Source organism: Lepidochelys olivacea (genome assembly GCF_965140295.1).
Source record: "Lepidochelys olivacea isolate rLepOli2 genome assembly, chromosome: 1".
Lineage (NCBI taxonomy): Eukaryota > Metazoa > Chordata > Testudines > Cheloniidae > Lepidochelys > Lepidochelys olivacea.
The window spans coordinates 304,229,334-304,251,740 of NC_140411.1; positions in this window are offsets into that span (position 1 = coordinate 304,229,334).

Here is a 22,407-nt window from a genome sequence, read left to right on the forward strand (position 1 = left end):
TGATGGAGAGTCTACCACTACCCTTGGTAAGTTGTTCCAGTACTTAATTACCTTCACTGTTAAAAAAGTATGCCATATTTCCAGTCCTTATTTACAGCAACCTCTTGGAAACAACCTGTTACAAAACCAGAATGTGCCAGCAATTATTTATGTTAAGGTTTTATACTAGTGCCCATCTTCAGAACATCTGAGCACCAGCGAGGGTGTTTTGCTAAGTGGATAGGATAGAAACTGGCTGTTCTGTCTGATTGCCACCCAAAGATCCCCCTCTACTGGGAGAATCCTTGACTGTCCCTTAGGACAACATTATGACTTCTTTGCCCTGCTTTGTCAGCACAAAGCTGTTGCAAGTGGTGCCAAGAATCCACGTTTGAACAGTGAACACACAAAAGCGTGCTAGATGTTACACAGAAACTGACACAGTCCCTCCCCCAAACAGGTTAGAGACAAACTTCCCAAAGTGGCAGCCAGTTTTGAATGCCTCTGGGTGTCCACTTTGAGACAATTTATCCCCCTCCCTCCCGTTTTCCAAGGTACAGAGCCGTCCAAATGCCTGTTGACATCAACAACGAGCTGCAGGTGCTCAGAATAGCTAAAAATCCAGGCCACAGAAATCCGAAAAGGAGGCACCCCATGCAGTGGATATCCTTGAAAATATTTGCCTTATGGCCCAAATTCAGACATGGCACATGGTGAGTATTTTAAACAGAAAAGGGGGATTGGGGGAGAGCAGGAAGGTCAGGGCAGAAGGATTAACAGTTAAAGTAAGATCATAGAAATGTAGGACTGGAAGGGATCTCAAGAGATCATCTAATCCAGCGCTCTGTGCTGAGGCAGGACCAAGTATACCTAGATTATCCCTGACAGATGTTTGTCTAACTGGTTCTTAAAAACCTCCAATGATGGGAATTCCACAAGTTTCCTTTTAACTCTCTGTTGCCTGGTTTTAGGGGATTAATATTATTGTTTATATAATATGGGTTATAGACTCACAGATTAATCTGATCAGAAGATAATATTCTTGTCTCAGAATCAGGCTACACAGAGTTTTGCAAGGACACTGGGGATATATGACAAGGATACTTACACTGAGAACAAAAATACAGCCTTAAAGACTTTTATTGAGATAAATGGAATAATAATCAAATGGGAAAGTAATCAATCAGAATTACAAAGGAAATAACATTGTTCTAGAGGTACATGTGGTATTATATATGATAAAACTTTGTATATTAACATACTCACACCCTTCCAAGGACCAGCCTTGCCTATGGCGTGACAAAAGAAACTGATGAACCAGGTTCCTCAATACTCAAGTGAGTGAGAGGCACAGAATTTAGGAGAAGCTAGAGAGCTAAAAAGCTATAGAAAGGCTATAGAAGCTAAATTAAAGCCTGACTAAAACTAACTAACATCGTGTGTTGCTCCTCTTATTGAACCTGAGCGCTACATTTCCACCTTCCTTGTCCAAACTTAATTTCCTCACTCACAAAATATCAGGATATGCTTACTTTATAGGCTGGCATGTTCATATGTATTCATATGACCTATGAGGGAAGATTGAAAAAACTGGGTTTGTCTAGTCTGGAGAAGAGAAGACTGAGAGGGGACATGATAATGGTTTTCAAGTGCATAAAAGGTTGTTAAAAGGAGGAGGGAGAAAAATTGTTCTTCTGAACCTCTGAGAATAGCACAAGAAGCAATGGGCTTAAATTGCAGTAAGGGCAGTTTAGGTTGGACATTAGTAAAAGTGTCCTAACTATCAGAGGGGTTAAGCACTGGAATAAATTGCCTAGGGAGGTTGTGGAATCTCCATCATTGGGGATTTTTAAGAGCAGGTTAGACAAACACCTGTCAGGGATGGTCTAGATAATACTTAGTCCTGCCTTGAGTGCAGGATGACCTCTCAAGGTCCCTTCCAGTTCTATGATTCTATGGTTAACATCCATTAGCTCATTCTCACATCTGTTATTTCTGGCCTAACTAGTTATTTCCATGTTCTTTGTGGTGTACCTGTTAAGTTTAAAGAGGGCATGAACTTAGGTAGCCATCTATCTATGACAAAGCTCTAACTTGCTCATCCTCACTTGTCTATGCTAAAAGTCACAAAAATATATGCACTAACTTTATGCCTTAGCTCATCAGCACTTACGTAGAGCTAAACATATTTGAAGACTGTTATCAGGTCCCTCCTCAGTCTTCTTTTCTCAAGACTAAACATGCCCAGTTTTGTAAACCTTTCTTCATAGGAAACCTTTTATCATTTTTGTTGTTCTCCTCTGGATTCTCTCCAATTTGTCCAAATCTTCCTTCTAGTGTGTTGCACAGAACTGGATACACTTGAGGCCTCACCAGTGCTGAGTAGAATGGGGACAGTTATCCAGGAGTGCTGGAAAAATTTATATAGTGTGGGGTGCTGAGAGCCATTGAACCAAACTGTAAATCCTGTATATGATGGAAACCATGTTAAGCCAGAGGGTGCAGAAGCACCCCTAGTTCCAGCACCTATGCAGTTACCATGTGTTAACCCAAAGATATGCAACAGCTTGATGGTTCTGCTTAAGCTAGTCGTGTTTTTAACTCCTTTTCATAGTGACATGGCAGACGTGAGCTTTTACCATATGTAAACTGAATCCTTCCATTACTGTAGATTTTTTCACTGTAAAAATCCCTTTTAATTCTTTACTGTCATTCCCAATGTGATATGAAATCCAAGGAATCCATAACCTTTTTACATATTTTCTGCTGTTTGGCTGAAGGTGGAATGTTGAACAACTAAGTTATTCCATAATAAGCCACAGTGATCAAAACAAAAGACAAATAAATATGCTTACTTTTAAAACTAGAGTCTTGAGAGAGAGAGAGAGAGAGGATAAGCTGATCTCAAAAACAGAGCAGGTCTTTGTATGTAGCAAAATGGAGGCTTTTCAATTATTAACACTTGCCATGGTAGTTTATCTACTTTAAATTCACCCAGCCTGAGATGATTAGTGATATACTATTAAGTAAGATATTTCTTACTATTAGAAATGCTCAGGTTGAGCTACTGATTGACTGGTCTCCATTGTGTAGTGCCTCAAACTGCCAGAGCCGTATGTCATTCTTAAAACCATTAACATGCTGTCACCAGTAGATGGACTGAGAAGCAAAAACACACAAGTAGTGGTAATTTTCTACACCTTGATGCTTTAGGAAAAGAGTGCTGCTCACCTCAGAGTCAAACACATACTCTGAAAGGGCACTCGGTTATTCCCACAATGGAAATCTTAAACAACTAGATACCGCAAGCGTCATGGCTTAAATGAAAGTGCAGGTTTGACACTTTATTTTATTTTTCCATTGGGCAGCTATGTAGGGAAGACCTTAATAAACATATTCATTATTTCAGAAGTAATTTTTTTATTCCCCAAAGTGTTCAAAATTGATTTTTTCCTCTTAATTTGAACATGGTATGATTAATGGGAAAATCTGACTAAGCAACCCCATTGTGGTAGATGTGTTAGCTGAGGTGCATGTTGTATATGATCAGTAAGTAAACATACAACTCAAGTTTTACATTTGCCATTGCAATGACTTGTTATCATAACTATACTTATAGATCAGTAATTTAGAATATAATTAATAAAGGTTTTTTTGTGTGGCAACTTCCTCTGCTGTGTTATTGGAAATATTACTTGCTATGTGCAAGGTGTGTGGTTTTAAAACCATGTGTGTGACTTTTGGAAACTGTTAAAAAATTAAACCCACAAAAATTACATCAGTATGGTAACACTGCACAATTAAATGCTACATTATAAAAAGATGACAATTTAAAGGCTTTACAAATAACCTTCACTTAGATATCTTGTATTTTTGTGCTAAACATTTAAAATGTTGAGTAATATTTAAGGATTACATTTAATAAGGAAACTGGAAACAAAAATACTATTTGTGCAGTGCAGTCACCATAACATGACTCTATGACTCTTTCACTTTCTCACCTCTTAATTCATTAGTTTACCTTTTTACCCTTGTGTCAAGGTTCCTTCCCCACTCTGAACTCTAGGGTACAGATGTGGGGACCTGCATGAAAACCCCCTAAGCTTATTCTTACCAGCTTAAGTTAAAACTTCCCCAAGGTACAAACTATTTTACCTTTTGCCCTTGGACTTTATTGCTACCAGCACCAAGCGTCTAACTTTATATAACAGGGAAAGAGCCTGCTTGGAAATGTCTTTCCCCCCCAAATCCTCCCCAAACCCTACACACCCTTTCCTGGGGAAGGCTTGATAAAAATCCTCACCAATTTGCATAGGTGAACACAAACCCAAACCCTTGGATCTTAAGAACAATGAAAAAGCAATCAGGTTCTTAAAAGAATTTTAGTAGAAGAAAAAGTAAAAGAATCACCTCTGTAAAATCAGGATGGTAAATACCTTACAGGGTAATTAGATTCAAAACATATAGAATCCCTCTAGGCAAAACCTTAAATTACAAAAAGACACAAAAACAGGAATCTACAGTCCATTCAGCACAGCTTACTTTCTCAGCCATTTAAAGAAAACAGAATCTAACGCATATCTAGCTAGATTGCTTACTAAGTTCTAAGACTCCATTCCTGTTCTGTTCCCAGCAAAAGCATCACACAGGCAGAGAAAGAGCCTTTGTTTCTCCCCCCTCCAGCTTTGAAAGTATCTTGTCTCCTCATTGGTCATTTTGGTCAGGTGCCAGTGAGGTTATCCTAGCTTCTTAACCCTTTACAGGTGAAAGGGTTTTTCCTCTGGCCAGGAGGGATTTTAAAGGTGTTTACCCTTCCCTTTATATTTATGACACCTTGATGATGTGTTAACTTAATTTTTGGCATTTTAACTTTTCAGGGCAATACTGAACCATCCCATGCTAAATCTTAGAGAAGAGGGTCAGAGGTCCCAGGCAACTAAAGTGAGAGCCATGAACTAATAATCCTCTCAGGGGAATGAGTTTGAGTCATAGAACCAACCTCCTTTTGTAGCCTCCAACCCCTGTAGATTCATGGAGTGGAAACTCCACCCCCATGGGCAGGCTGCCAACTGCCCTTCCTCACCCCCCACTATCAGTATGGCTGCTGCCAGTGTTGCCTATATCTGTACAAAGCCTTTACTCTCTGGGGTGTGTGTGCCGGCATAGAGCCAGAGTTAATGCTGGAAGATGGAAGTTACAGGGCTGGGCTAAGTTTTCCCAACCTCCTTGGCTCCAGAGTGAGCACTGGGAGTGACTTAAATCAAGTAGCCATTCCCATCCTGGAGCTACTTAGACAGGAGCCACACAATTCTATGTCTCCACACCCCCACCCCCACCCCCACTGAATTGGAGCCTGAGCCCCTGCAAAAGACCGACTCTGGTTGCTCCTAGACATGCGGTAGCAATAGGAGAGAAAGGAAGGACTTGGGGAGGAAGAGGGTTGGAGTGAACCTCTCACATCTCTGAAGCAAACAATAGGCCCTTTTCAGCACACTTTCTCAACCCATGAACTCTTGGTCCTAATCTAGAACATCAGGCTGCAAACTTGTGTCTGGGAAGGGGATGTGTTTTGTGGGGGAGGAGAGCACAATGATTCTGGAATGGGGGCTGGGCTCAGTGTGGGTGGAGCACAATGGGGGGCTAGCACATTGGGGTCCTGAGCCATGACTACAGCTCTTAGGTGTTATAATAATTCTACTAATTACAGTGACGGGAGGACAGGGAAAGGAATTTAGCGTGTTTAATTGTGGGGAAAATAATTAAAAATAACAAAACAAAACACTGAGAATGAAACTTAAAAACATTCACATTTCACTGTCATTTGCAAAGCATTATGGGAGGGGCAAGAATTTGGAATGCTAAGGAATTCAGTGTCAATGGGCTGGTGGGAAAGAAATGGAGAGCAGAGAAAGGAACAATTTAATTAAATAGAGGTAGATCTTACATTTTGTATTTATACTGTTGTGGCTGTTTATTGAATTCTTATCACCCCACTCTGAGCTCTGCATACAAATATCCTTCAGCGAACAATTTCAAGAGCAGCCCCTGATTTTGGATGTCACTGTTATTGTGTGCTGATCTTGAGATGCCTTAAATTGGGCACCCAAATCAGTAGCCATGGTTGGAAATCTGTTTGCATATTTACAAGTGCCCCCGCATGGACAGTGAACATTTCTACTGTATACGTGCAGGGTGCTGTTTTCAGATAAGCATTCCTTTCAACATTTCCAAACAGTTCTTTTTCAGGCCTAGCAGTGACACTAGTCCTCATTCTAAAAAGGTACACAGTTTTTGTTTTTGTTTTTTCACAGTGAGAGGTCTATTATTATTATTATTGGTTTTTTTGACTATAAGCCTAGGAGCCCTAGTCATCGACTGAAACCTATACATACTTTTTTTAATCATTCACTTCAAAGATGGCCTAATACATTTATATTTTGTCTAATAATAAAACCTAGCTCTTATATAGTGCTTTTCAGAAATAGAAACTGGATCACAAAGTCCCGGTCCAGTGGCCCATCATTACTTCCCATTACTTCCCTAATGCTAAGTATGAAAAAATTTCAGCCCAAACCCAAATGTTAGATATATGTGACCATAAAAGGTGATCAACCCCACAACCATTTATAATCTGATTAACTATAGCTACTTAGACCAACTGGCACAATCAACTACAAAATTAGTGGCCCGTGTATTAGGTTTGAAACAACTTGATTTCCTATACTGTTGGTTTGAATACTGGCAGGGCTGACTCTTCCCTATTCATATGTGGTTGATAAATTGAGTTCCCTGTTTAGTGCGTATGAGTCTTTTACACGAGACCTTAAAAAACTGAGGTTCTGTGTGCACTGCATGGATATTTAAGATTCCATGTCTCTTTTCTTAAGAATGGGGATTTATCCCAGTGTCCTTCACCAGAACTTTGTCTCTCCACTCTGTTGTGCAGAGTGCTATGTGCTAGGTGGTTGTTGCCCTCCTATTATTAATTACAATAATAGCCATTATTTTTTACTGGGGGAAATACAGAAATGAGGGTAAGGAACTAGTGGAGAACATGTCCTCTTTCCCCACTCCTGGAGCACTGATATTGAGTTTCCCATGTAGGACACATCAGGTGAAAAAGAGGTCATTTCTAGCATATTTCTTTTGAAATAGCACACCATTAAATGAGAATACTATACAAGGGGATCATTTACATGCTTTAAAAACATCAGAAGCTCATTTATTTGATTATTTCCCAGTATTTTCTTTACAGTTCTGAAGGATTTTAGCAGGAGCTAAATGTGTTGAAAGGCATATTAACCAAGAGGGAAAAAAAGAGCTATATATAGCTTTACTGTCCCTTTGGGGAACCATTGCTTGAGCTTCATTAATATGCATTTTAGCATAATCTAATTTACTGATGTGTCTGGCCTGAGGTGTTTGGAAAGGCAACCAGAAGAAAAGCAGATCATGCTAAAATTAGAGACAGAAATATTGTTGCTTTCCCTTTTAGGATTTTGAAAAACGCATATGAGTTATAACAGTGCACATTTGTGAAACCTAATACTACAAACAGCTCTGATAGATGAGTAGACTTTTATTTTTGAAAAATGATCACTATCTATAAACCTATGCTAAGCAATGCATGTAGAAAAAATATACACTGCCTTCTCAGAAAATGTCAGACACTTATGTGCCGCATGAGCTACCATTTCAATGTACATTTACAGAGAAAAATCCAGACTTCCAAACTGGGACCAAGACCTGCATTTCTTGCATTCCCCCATACTTACATTAAGTCAGTAAGCGTTTTGGTGAACTAAATGATTCAGGATCAATTCCTAAATCTCTTACTGGCCTGAGTTGTACCATACACTATGGCAAATGGTTGTATATATTGATTTCACAAGAGGCTTCTTGCATTGCAGCATAGAGCCAGACAAAATAATGTCAAACAAATTAACCTTAAGGAGCATTCTGACCAGTGCCCTTTTCTGTGGGCTCTGGATGTGGAACTATTCCACTTGGGAGATATTTGCCTGTGGGAAAGATTATTCTACTTCAGGTCTGAAATAGCATGACTAATGTGTGACTGACTGATAATTTCCTGCAATATCCTGAATGAACGTTATTGAATTCAGTTAAAGCTTATTCAATTAGGTGTAATACCTCTGGGGACCATTGTATTAAAAATGCCATTGTGTATGTGTTATTGTGGAATTGTATCTACATAACTTCTCTAGGCCACTGAGGGTAGTCTAACTCTAGACTACAAAGTTAGTTAGTTACAAAGTTAGATCGTCTTAACTACATGCTGTGAAAAATGTCACACTCTGGGTGATGTAGTTAAGCGAATTTAAGACCTGATGTAGACACTGCTAGGTTGACAGAAGAATTCTTCCATCAACCTGGCTCCAGCTCTGAATCTGAGAGGAGAATTTACTGCAGGTCTGGTTTTCACTAGGAAATTAGATTGGTATAACTACGTCACTTCGGGGTGTGAAAAAGCCACACTCCTGAGCAACACAGTTAAACCAACCTAATCCCTGATGTTGACAACTCTAGGTCGATGTGAGAATTCTTCCACTGACCTAGCTACTGCTTCTCAGGGAGGGGGAATACCCATGACAATGGGAGAACCCCTCCTATCGGGGTAGGCTGTGTCATCACTGAAGCACTACAGTGGTGCAGGTGCAGCGTTTTAAATGTAGACAAGCCCTCAGGGACAGGAAAGCCCCTTCTGCTGCTATAGGAAGTGCTGCAGCAATGTCACTGTAATGTTTCTAGTGTAGACATACCATGACTAATGCAATGTCTGGAAGATATTAGGAACTTCAGAGGGCTTTTTGGAACAATGCCTTTTGAAGTGGAATTCCTAAGAAGTTCCTCAGGGTAAAAGGAATGCAAATCACCCACTTTGAATTGACCCTTTTGAAGCTATGCCCTGGGGAGGAAAACTCATTGTGTGCTAATTATCTGCTCCTGGAAACTCCAGTTCAAAGACCCCTGAACTGTATAAAGGGGAGACTAACCATTTTCTGAGTGGTTTCAGAGTAGCAGCCCTGTTAGTCTGTATTGGCAAAAAGAAAAGGAGTACTAGTGGCACCTTAGAGACTAACAAATTTATCTGAGCATAAGCTTTCGTGAGCTACAGCCCACTTCATCAGATGCATAGAATGGAACATATAGTAAGAAGATATATATATATACACATACATACAGAAAACATGAAAAGGTGGAGTAAGAGGCTAATTAATTAAGATGAGCTATTATTGGCAGGAGAAAAAAACTTTTGTAGTGATAATCAAAATGGCCCATTTAGACAGCTGACAAGTTATCAGCCTCTGAAGAGAAAGCAAGCAGGTGTGCTTAGGTCACCTGTCTCTGCTGGGAATAACAGAGTGAAGGCAGGGAACTATGCAGCCTGGATATATTCCAGTCAGGAGGGAGAGAGACACGTGGATCTCCACCCAAGAAAGGCAATGACTGGGGATCTGGTAACTTCAGAGTGGGTACCCTTGCTGAACCACTGTGGGGAAGTATGGTGCAGTTGCTCTAAACTGTGACACAATGTAACAGTGATTCTGGACTAATGAGAACTGCATATGCTATGAAGACACCTACTCATCCTGGTGAAATTACAATTTTAAATACTTTAAAATCAGTGATACCTGACTACGGAGGGAAAAAAAATCCCAACATGATGATTAGTAGAAAGACCTGCTTGAATTGTGCTTGTAAAGGTAAATTTTACTAACCGTGTTGATTCTAAGGGAAAAAAAGTCCAAATCAAAGCAGCAGTTTTACAAGAATTATTTCTCATGGCTAAAACTTTACAAATAAAATGTGCCACCTTGAGAGAAGAAGGCAAACAGCATAAAGAGCAAATCAAAGTTGTAAAGAAAAAACAAAGTAAAAAAAAATCCTGAAAGGTCAGGAGAGAACACAGTGTCTATTACCTATTTGCATAAATTCAAAGTAAAAAGCAGCTGTTCTTCAAGGACGGTATTTACCGAGTACAGCTTTGCAGTCCAAGTATACCAAGTTAAGAAATAAGTGCAAAAACCATAAAAGATAAGCTTAGAGTTTTGCAGAAAAAGAAATGTGTTACTCTGGAAGATAAAATAGAAGAGTTACAGTCTCAGGATTTAGTAGCTAGTGAGGTCTTGGGAAGTGTCTTAAACAATGAAAAACTGAATTGAGTAATTTAAATAAAAGGGCTCGGAAGGGCCTAGATAGCTAAGGATAGTGGGAGTGATAAAATGCTAAACAGGACATTAAAAGTGTTTCACGGCTAGGTTGTACATCCACATATTTTTTTCTGTCCTTGTATGTAATTTTTTCCTTAGGGTGTTTCTAAAACCTTCTTTGTTTCACTAGTTTCCCCAGATAGTATGGCTTGTTTTTCATCCATATCCATTGCAATATTTTTTTGCACATATTGAATCCATTTTGTTTGTTTGTTTGTATTTCCTTAAGCTTCCTCATGGTTTAATGCTATCCATATTTCTTTGATTCACTTCCAAAATCCTGGTCTGAAATATATTTTCTACCCTTCCTTTGAAGTTTTGCTGCAGGTGGGTGTTCTTCAGATGGGTATTCTTAAAAGGATAGTCTGTTGCTTTCAGTAAGGATACCTGAAACTTTGTAATGGCAGCATACTCTTATTAGTCACCTTTAATGTCACCCTGCTTAACACATCAAAACAATGTTGTCAGTTTCTCTTCACTGAGAGATAATGAAAAGCACATCTTATAAACATAATATGACTTGTATGTTAGTTTTTATGTCCAAATGTGATTTCTCCAAATATGAAATCATATTTCAAACAGAATTAACTACTCCTGTTTAGGAATTAGATCAGTATGACTGGTTCCAACCTGAAATAACAAGATCTTCCCCCACATATGTGGCATCATAATTATATGTTACTCTGACCAACAGTTCATAACTATTGGTGCTCCCCCGATACTCCTTCTACTTGGGTCTCCAGGAGCTCAGTTTGACTCCACTCTCATCACTCAGCAAAACTACCCTGAGTTGATCAGACTCAAGCATATGGGGTGGGAATAGGGCATACCACACAACCAGAGTTACACAGCAAACCTCTTCTTTGATATACATTTACACATTACATTGCATTTACTGTACATTGTGTCACATGTTTTGGGATAGCCTTGGTCACTTTGTAGGAACCAATACCTGTTCAGCATGCACTGTCTGTGCACAATTTACTCTTTACCTCATTTTACATTCCAGACTTATTTTATCCATTGTTATCTTGTCCATTGTAAATGGTTCCCTGGATGTTCTCTCTTATCTTAGCTAGTACAAACATTTTGTTTCCAGCCTGTGGCTCCATTTACCTCCCTAATCCTGTCTCCCAGGAAATGAGGCCTCACCCATGTCAATTTTACTCATGTCAAGACTGGCCTACATTCCACTGCTTTTGTTTTTCTTTTTTATATTTGCATTATATTCCTGTTTTTCTGCTTTCTTTTTTAAGTTCACTACGCAGCAATACATTCGCAAGACCACAGTAGTTGCAATCATTTGAACCACCATTAATACTAGACTCAAAGTACGAACCAGGGGGTGCAAGCTGACCTCCTATGGTATAGTCCACCAGGGTGTAATTTCACATTATGAGCTTGCTTTGCCTTTAAAGCATCCATCTGCAATTCTAACTTTGCTTTTATTACATTATAAAAAACTGATGCAATATATAAAAATCTTTTCATTTATTACCATGGGAAATTTAGGTGTGAAACATAGGCCAATTAAAATAAAGTTCCCTGGTTCCATACCAGAAGTGGGCATCTTCAGCCACCACTCAATACTTGTTATTACTGGCATAGATAGTTTTTACTTTACCAGCATCACAACTACTGTTCAGTTTGGAGACTGTTTCCCCAGAGTGAACCTGCAGGTCGGCAACTCTGTCTGGAAGACATTACACCAGCACATATAAGTGTCCCCCAGCTGCAAACAGCAGTACAAGTCTGCGGCTTTCTAGACCAGTGGTGGGCAACCTGCGGTGCGTGGGCCGCACACCACCTGTCAGGGTAATCAGCTGGTGGGCCACCAGACAGTTTGTTTACATTTGCATGGCCACCTGCAGCTCCCAGTGGCTGTGGTTTGCCATTCCCTGCCAATGGGAGCTGCGGGAAGCAGCACAGGCCACAGGGACATGCTGGCTATATAAAAAAATATATAATGGGGGTTGTTGTTACCACCTGATCTTCCCTTTGCATAATTTGTTTGATTGCTAAGGATTTTACTAGGCATAACTGCATTGTGTAATACTACCAGACCTGGGTTTCATTATCAAATCAAGCAATTTTTTTTAAAAACATCCTTTTTTTAAAATCCCTCCTTGACCGTGATTGCAAGCCACGCTCACTCACAGAATTAACCAATATAGGAATATAGTCATGTTAACAGGTTGCATTCAGTGGAAAATACAGTGCGGGGATTTATATACACAGAGAACATGAAACAATGGTTGTTACCATACACACTGTAACGAGAGTGATCAGTCATGGTAACAAAAAGAAAAGGAAAGGAGTACTTGTGGCACCTCAGAGACTAACAAATTTATTTGAGCATAAGCTTTCGTGAGCTACAGCTCACTTCATCGGATGCATTCAGTGTACACTGAATGCATCCGATGAAGTGAGCTGTAGCTCACGAAAGCTAGTCTCTGAGGTGCCACAAGTACTCCTTTTCTTTTTGTGAATACAGACTAACACGGCTGCTACTCTGAAACCAGTCATGGGTTAACCTTTCCCACACCATGCCTCCAGGTGACAAGAGAAAAAAGTGTTGGGACTCACTTTCCCAAGTAGCCATAAAGAAAGGAAGGGTGGTTGCAACCCTATACTCTCCCCAGGTTGAGAATCCCTGGATTAGCAAACACATAACAAAGAAAACGTTGTCTGTAACTATAATTCTTTGCTGCAGTTGCAGACCTTATGGCAGCTAAACCTGTGTGAATAAATTGTCATAGACAAAAGTGCGCATGAAAAGATGGGCATTAATGAGAAAAGGCCAGATTCTGTTCTTGGATGTATGTATGTACCCATCCATCACTACTGCAACTGCATGTATGAGGACCGAATCTGACTCAAAAAGATTAGAAATGCTGGGTTGAAAACCAATACAAAAAACAAAGAGAATGAAACCCTCATGATGTTGCTAGCTTTCTGCATGACCAAGAGGAGCAGGCTTTATGAAAACACAGTGCATAAGTCAAGGGCCTGATTCTGTAGGTTGCTAAGCACCCTCCATTGCCAGGGAGACGAAAGTACTGCACATTTTGCAGGGTTGAGTCCCTACAGCACACAATAACCAGAACAGCTGCACAATATAACATAGGCTCTATTTCACCCTCTGGTTGTTTTATCCTGTGCTCATTTAAATTACTGTCTTTAAATTATTGATTTGTCTGTTTATTTTTATTTGATGCAGCATTTTGTTTCACTTCAGTAAAAGCAAAGAATATTTTGCACTGCCGGTTTTTTTGGCTTATGTTCCTACAATATTATTTAGGTACAGCAGTAGGCTCTCCAGCAACAGCGTATCTGGCATTCTTCTCTTTCAGGATGCTCTGGTCAGTTAGATTCTACATGCTGTTGTGGTCACTTCTTTTGTATAAACTCTAAGCTAAAATGTGGCATGGGTTCTCTAAGAACATGGATGGATAAATAATAGTTAATAATATAGATTCCGTGCTGGTAAATGAAAGTGTGTCCATTCCACACAAGTGATATTCTATGTGCCCTTATTATTATTTATGTACATGATGGTGTACAATTGGAGCAATGTACCAAACATATAAGTCTGTATCCAAAAGAATGTAGAGGGCTAGAGTTTCAGAAGATTGTGTATATAAAATCCAGCTGTGCACCCATCCAAATTAAACCGAGGTTCACACATCAGATCCATAGCTGTCTGGTTCAGTGTGACATTCTGGTCACAGCTAAGCAGATAGAGATGCACCATAAATGAACAGAGTACCCTCTGCTAACCATCATTGGACAGTATACAGATTAGCTGCAATTGGTGTGCAGTTCACCTTCAGTTGGCTGTGAGAAACAAATTGCCCTGAGATAGAACACACAGAGAATTTAACAGACGGGAGTTAGTATCCTTACCAAAAAGGAGAAATGCTGGACTGGTCAATAGCAAGGGTGCCAGTTAGGAAGGGGGGGGGGGAAGGGCTGCTGCTTCCCCCCCCTTCCTCCCTTCCCCCCCCCGTTTCATACAGGAGGTGGGCTGTAGCTCACGAAAGCTTATGCTCAAATAAAATTGGTTAGTCTCTAAGGTGCCACTAGTCCTCCTTTTCTTTTTGTGAATACAGACTAACACGGCTGCTACTCTGTAGCCTAAGACAGGGTCTCAGACTGTCACAGTGAGAAAAGGCCTTGTACAGTCAGACAGTGATTTTGATTCTTTTCTTTTGTACCTCTATAACTAGCTAAGTGATAAGAATACACCTAAATTCTTAGAGTATAGACCTTTAGAGACAGGACTGAATATCTATATCCTAACAAGCAGGTTTAAAACAAACATAAAGAAGTTCTTCTTCACACAATAACATGTGGAATTCGTTGCTGGGAGATGTTGTGAAGGCCAAAAATATAATGGGATTCAAAAAAAGAATTAGATAAGTAAATGGAAGATAGGTCCATCAACAGCTATTAGCCAAGATGGTCAGGATGCAACCCTATGCTCTGGGTGTTCCTAAACCTCTGACTGCCAGGTGCTGGGACTGGATGACTGGGGATGGATCACTCAATAATTGCTCTGTTCATTCCCCCGAAGTATCAAGCACTGGCCACGGTTGGAAGACAAGACACTGGAAGACAGGACACATTGGACTGATCCAGCATGGCCATTCTTATGTTCCTATGACTCCCATAGTTATTTGGCATGTCCACACCGGAGCTGAAATGTGTAATACCCTGCTAACTCTGATCGAAGTAGTGTAGTTATGGCAGTACCAGCAGTGAGATGGACTAGCCACTCAGGTACAATCCTGCACAGGACCCAAGGTATGTACTCAGGCAGCTAGCCCATCCCCTCATATGTGCTGCTAAAGCTACACTCTATTTTTAGCGTGCTAGCTCAATCAACACTAGCACAGGTATGTCTACCTGAGCTGGAAATTACATCTCCAGTTCCAGTGTAGATGCACCTATTGTTACCATACACTTATTACATTAGGATTTATAGTCACAGGATTTTTCCACAGAATCATGGGAGCCAATGGGGGAGATTTTCAGCTGTTGTATATCTGTGACTTTACTGCTTTGAGGAGCTACACCGATTTACACCTGCTAAGAACCTGGCCGAATAATATTATTAGCTGGTCACCCCACCCACATCCCCATCTTCCCCCAAAGACCTGCAAGCTGTTGTCACCTACCAATGAGCCTTGAGTGGATGTTACTAAGCCTAAAATTGTTGGCACACAGCTTTTGAAAATCAGGCTATCGGGTGCATCCCCAAAGCTGTGCAGGTCCCTGTGGTCCTGGCTTGAATATGTGAATGGGCACAACTCGACCCAACTGTGTCTAAGGGCAACACTTCATGTACACTTTCTTTGCTATAGATCAGGTCTTACGTGGAACACCGTTGGGTGGAAAGGTTTCATAAATCAATGCCCCGATCCTGTATACGAAGCTACACAGGCATTTGTGCTTGCAGCTTTCATTTTCAGTCTGGCCTCCAGTGTGAAGACACAGCAGGTCCAATACAGGTCAGACAACAACAAAGCAGAGCGTGGTATGGGCACATATAGTTGGAACTGTCTATACCAAACAACAGAAGTACACAATATGCTTATGTTCAATTTGCGTCATTGTTGTGACTCCATGCCAGTGAGGGTGTGCGTGTCGGCATTTAATAGGATCCACAATAAGTATGATTCATGTATAAAAAAATCAAAACCAAGGTGTCCTATTTGTATATGCTTTATTATAAATGAATAAGGCCTTGAAACTGCATAATGAGCACAGCTGTACAATATTTTGAAAAAATGACAATTCTTCCTTTATGAAATAATACTCTGTTTTATAAAAAAAGAGGTTAAAATGTGTTAATCTGTCCTTAGAAGGTAAAGCAAAAGCATAAGCACTCTTCTCAATTCATTCAGTTAACCTCCTTACATGACTCAGCCCTGGTCTACACTAGGACTTTAGGTCGAATTTAGCAGTGTTAAATCGATGTAAACCTGCACCCATCCACACGATGAAGCCCTTTATTTCAACTTAAAGGGCTCTTAAAATCGATTTCCGTACTCCACCCCGACAAGTGGATTAGCGCTTAAATCGGCCTTGCCAGGTCGAATTTGTGGTACTGTGGACACAATTTGACGGTATTGGCCTCTGGGAGCTATCCCAGAGTGCTCCATTGTGACCGCTCTGGACAGCACTCTCAACTCAGATGCACTGGCCAGGTAGACAGGAAAAGAACTGCGAACTTTTGAATCTCATTTCCTGTTTGGCCAGAGTGGCAAGCTGCAGGTGACCATGCAGAGCTCATCAGCAGAGGTGACCATGATGGAGTCCCAGAATCGCAACAGAGCTCCAGCATGGACTGAACGGGAGGTACGGGATCTGATCGCTGTATGGGGAGAGGAATCCGTGCTATCAGAACTCCGTTCCAGTTTTTGAAATGCCAAAACCTTTGTCAAAATCTCCCAGGGCATGAAGGACAGAGGCCATAACAGGGATCCGAAGCAGTGCCGCGTGAAACTTAAGGAGCTGAGGCAAGCCTACAAGAAAACCAGAGGGGTGAACGGCCGCTCCGGGTCTGAGCCCCAAACATGCCGCTTCTGTGATGAGCTGCTTGCCATTTTAGGGGGTTCAGCCACCACTACCCCAGCCGTGTTGTTTGACTCCTTCAATGGAGATGGAGGCAACACGGAAGCAGGTTTTGGGGACGAAGAAGATGATGATGATGATGAGGTTGTAGATACCTCACAGCAAGCAAGTGGAGAAACCAGTTTTCCCGAAAGCCAGGAAATGTTTCTCACCCTGGACCTGGAGCCAGTACCCCCCGAACCCACCCAAGGCTGCCTCCTGGACCCGGCAGGTGGAGAAGGGAGCTCCGGTGAGTGTACCTTTTAAAATACTATACATGGTTTAAAAGCAAGCATGTGAAAGGATTAATTTGCCCTGGCATTCGCAGCTCTCCTGGATGTACTCCCAAAGCCTTTGCAAAAGGTTTCTGGGGAGGGCAGCCTTATTGCGTCCTTCATGGTAGGACACTTTACCACTCCAGGCCAGTAACATGTACTCGGGAATCATTGTACAACAAAGCATTGCAGTGTATGTTTGCTGGCATTCAAACAACATCCGTTCTTTATCTCTCTGTGTTATCCTCAGGAGAGTGAGATATCATTCATAGTCACCTGGTTGAAATAGGGTGGTTTTCTTCAGGGGACATTCAGAGGAGCCCGTTCCTGCTGAGCTGTTTGCCTGTGGCTAAACAGAAATGTTCCCCGCTGTTAGCCACGGGGATGGGGGAGGATTGAGGGGGTAGCCACGCAGTGGGGGGAGGCAAAATGCGACCTTGTAATGAAAGCACATGTGCTATGTATGTAATGTTAACAGCAAGGTTTACCCTGAAAGAGTGTAGCCACTGTTTTATAAAATGTGTCTTTTTAAATACCGCTGTCACTTTTTTTTCCTCCACCAGCTGCATGTGTTTCAATGATTACAGGATCTTCTCCTTCCCAGAGGCTAGTGAAGATTAGAAAGAAAAAAAAACGCACTCGTGATGAAATGTTCTCTGAGCTCATGCTGTCCTCCCACACTGACAGAGCACAGACGAATGTGTGGAGGCAAATAATGTCAGAGTGAGAAAAGCACAAAATGACCGGGAGGAGAGGTGGCGGGCTGAAGACAGGGCTGAAGTTCAAATGTGGAGGCAGCGTGATGAGAGGAGGCAGCATTCAGTGCTGAGGCTGCTGGAGGATCAAACCAATATGCTCCAGTGTATGGTTGAGCTGCAGCAAAGGCAGCTGGAGCACAGACTGCCACTACAGCCCCTGTGTAACCAACCGCCCTCCTCCCCAAGTTCCATAGCCTCCACACCCAAACGCCCAAGAACGCGGTGGGGGGGGGCACCAGCCAACCAGCCACTCCGCCACAGAGGATTGCCCCAAAAAAAGAAGGCTGGCATTCAATAAATTTTAAAGTTGTAAACTTTTAAAGTGCTGTGTGGCATTTTCCTTCCCTCCTCCACCACCCCTCCTGGGCTACCTTGGTAGTTGTCCCCCTATTTGTGTGATGAATGAATAAAAAATGCATGAATGTGAAGCAACAATGACTTTATTGCCTCTGCAAGCAATGATTAAAGGGAGGAGGGGAGGGTGGTTAGCTTGCAGGGAAGTAGAGTGAACCAAGGGGCGGGGGGTTTCATCAAGGAGAAACAAAGAGAACTTTCACACCGTAGCCTGGCCAGTCATGAAACTGGTTTTCAAAGCTTCTCTGATGCGTGCCGCGCCCTCCTGTGCTCTTCTAACTGCCCTGGTGTCTGGCTGCGCGTAACCAGCAGCCAGGCGATTTGCCTCAACCTCCCACCCCGCCATAAATGTCTCCCCCTTATTCTCACAGATATTGTGGAGCACACAGCAAGCAGTAATAACAGTGGGAATATTCGTTTCGCTGAGGTCTAAGCGAGTCAGTAAACTGCGCCAGCGCGCCTTTAAACGTCCAAATGCACATTCTACCACCATTCTGCACTTGCTCAGCCTGTAGTTGAACAGCTCCTGACTACTGTCCAGGCTGCCTGTGTACGGCTTCATGAGCCATGGCATTAAGGGGTAGGCTGGGTCCCCAAGGATACATATAGGCATTTCAACATCCCCAACAGTTATTTTCTGGTCTGGGAATAAAGTCCCTTCCTGCAGCTTTTGAAACAGACCAGAGTTCCTAAAGATGTGAGCGTCATGTGCCTTTCCCGGCCATCCCACGTTGATGTTGGTGAAACGTCCCTTGTGATCCACCAGAGCTTGCAGCACTATTGAAAAGTACCCCTTGCGGTTTATGTACTCGCCGGCTTGGTGCTCCAGTGCTAAGATAGGGATATGTGTTCCGTCTAAGGCCCCACCACAGTTAGGGAATCCTATTGCAGCAAAGCCATCCACTATGACCTGCACATTTCCCAGGGTCACTACCCTTGATATCAGCAGATCTTTGATTGCATGGGCTACTTGCATCACAGCAGCCCCAACAGTAGATTTGCCCACTCCAAATTGATTCCCAACTGACTGGTAGCTGTCTGGCGTTGCAAGCTTCCACAGGGCTATCGCCACTCCTCAACTGTGAGGGCTGCTCTCATCTTGGTATTCATGCGCTTCAGGGCAGGGGAAAGCAAGTCACAAAGTTCCATGGAAGTGCCCTTACGCATGCGAAAGTTTCGCAGCCACTGGGAATCGTCCCAGACCTGCAACACTATGCGGTCCCACCAGTCTGTGCTTGTTTCCCGAGCCCAGAATCGGCGTTCCACAGCATGAACCTGCCCCATTAGCACCATGATGCATGCATTGGCAGGGCCCATGCTTTCAGAGAAATCTGTGTCCATGTCACTAACAAGGTCAGCTCTCAGACTGCTGCGCTGGGCATCACAACATGGGGAATAGATGGCCAGCCCTCTGTGGAGAAAGAGGTGGTTAGGGACTATTTAGAAAAGCTGGACGTGCACAAGTCCATGGGGCCGGACGAGTTGCATCCGAGAGTGCTAAAGGAACTGGCGGCTGTGATTGCAGAGCCATTGGCCATTATCTTTGAAAACTCGTGGCGAACGGGGGAAGTCCCGGATGACTGGAAAAAGGCTAATGTAGTGCCAATCTTTAAAAGAGGGAAGAAGGAGGATCCTGGGAACTACAGGCCAGTCAGCCTCACTTCAGTCCCCGGAAAAATCATGGAGCAGGTCCTCAAAGCATCAATCCTGAAGCACTTACATGAGAGGAAAGTGATCAGGAACAGTCAGCATGGATTCACAAAGGGAAGGTCATGCCTGACTAATCTAATCGCCTTCTATGATGAGATTACTGGTTCTGTGGATGAAGGGAAAGCAGTGGATGTATTGTTTCTTGACTTTAGCAAAGCTTTTGACATGGTCTCCCACAGTATTCTTGTCAGCAAGTTAAAGAAGTATGGGCTGGATGAATGCACTATAAGGTGGGTAGAATGTTGGCTAGATTGTCGGGCTCAACAGGTAGTGATCAATGGCTCCATGTCTAGTTGGCAGCCGGTGTCAAGTGGAGTGCCCCAGGGGTCGGTCCTGGGGCCGGTTTTGTTCAATATCTTCATAAATGATCTGGAGGATGGTGTGGATTGCACTCTCAGCAAATTTGCGTATGATACTAAACTGGGAGGAGTGGTAGATACGCTGGAGGGCAGGGATAGGATACAGAGGGACCTAGACAAATTGGAGGATTGGGCCAAAAGAAATCTGATGAGGTTCAAGAAAGATAAGTGCAGAGTCCTGCACTTAGGACGGAAGAACCCAATGCACAGCTACAGACTAGGGACCGAATGGCTAGGCAGCAGTTCTGCGGAAAAGGACCTAGGGGAGACAGTGGACGAGAAGCTGGATATGAGTCAGCAGTGTGCCCTTGTTGCCAAGAAGGCCAATGGCATTTTGGGATGTATAAGTAGGGGCATAGCGAGCAGATCGAGGGACCCCTCTATTCAACATTGGTGAGGCCTCATCTGGAGTACTGTGTCCAGTTTTGGGCCCCACACTACAAGAAGGATGTGGATAAATTGGAAAGAGTCCAGTGAAGGGCAACAAAAATGATTAGGGGTCTGGAACACATGACTTATGAGGAGAGGCAGAGGGAACTGGGATTGTTTAGTCTGCAGAAGAGAAGAATGAGGGGGATTTGATAGCTGCTTTCAACTACCTGAGAGGTGGTTCCAGAGAGGATGGTTCTAGACTATTCTCAGTGGTGGAAGAGGACAGGACAAGGAGTAATGGTCTCAAGTTGCAGTGGGGGAGGTTTAGGTTGGATATTAGGAAAAACTTTTTCCCTAGGAGGGTGGTGAAACACTGAAATGCGTTGCCTAGGGAGGTGGTGGAATCTCCTTCCTTAGAAGTTTTTAAGGTCAGGCTTGACAAAGCCCTGGCTGGGATGATTTAATTGGGGATTGGTCCTGCTTTTGAGCAGGGGGTTGGACTAGATGACCTCCTGAGGTCCCTTCCAACCCTGATATTCTATGATTCTATTCCTGATTACTCACGTGACCGCGCTGACGTCGCCTCCTCACCCGGTATCGCTCTGCCAGGTTCTGGTGCTGCATATACTGCTGGATAATGCGTGTGGTGTTTAATGTGCTTCTAATTGCCAAAGTGAGCTGAGCGGCCTCCATGCTTGCCTTGGTATGGCGTCCGCACAGAAAAAAGGCGCAGAACGATTGTCTGCCGTTGCTCTGACGGAGGGAGGGGCGACTGACAACATGGCTTACAGGGTTGGCTTCAGGGAGCTAAAATCAACAAAGGGGGTGGCTTTACATCAAGGAGTATTTCAGGCAGGACTTCACGGAGGGTTCCAATAAGAAATGGTGCACCTAAGTTATTGTTCTTATTGGAACAAGGAGGTTAGTCTGGCCTCTGATTGATACATGGCTAGATTTACCTCGCTGCATCTTCTCTGTGAGTGACTGCAGTGTGACCTAGAGGAATGAGTCCCCTAGACAGAGGGGGGGGGAAGCAAATGAGGTCTATTTCTTGTTTTGATCCACTCCATCTATCTTTTACATCTTTGGCTGGCAGCAGACGGTGCAGAAGGACTGCATGCCATCCACATCTCATGGCTGCTCGGCAGAAGATGGTGCAATACGACTGCTAGCCATCCTCATCTCTTGCCTGCCCAGCAGAAGATGGTGCAATATGACTGCTATCCATCCTAATCTCTTGCTTGCCCGGCAGAAGATGGTACAATAGGACTGCTAGCAATCCATATCGCCTGCCTGCTCACCATAAGACGGTTCAATAGGACTGACTGCAGGACTAAAGAGAATGACCTGGTCAAGTCACTCCAAATTTAGTCCCTGCACGCATGTCTGCCCAGGCGCTTCTTGCCGACGTGGCCAGGAGCACGTCGGACATGACGATGATGGCTACCAGTCGTATTGCACCGTCTGCTGCCAGAAGGCAATGAGTTGCTGCTACTGTGTAACAATGCAGTACCGCGTCTGCCAGTACCCAGGAGACATACGGTGACGGTTACCTGAGCGGGCTCCATGCTTGCCGTGGTATGTCATCTGCACAGGTATCTCAGGAAAAAAGGCTCGAAACGATTGTCTGCCCTTGCTTTCACGGAGGGAGGGAGGGAACGGGGGCATGACGATATGTACCCAGAACCACCTGCAACAATGTTTTAGCACCATCAGACATTGGGATTTCAACCCAGAATTCCAATGGGCA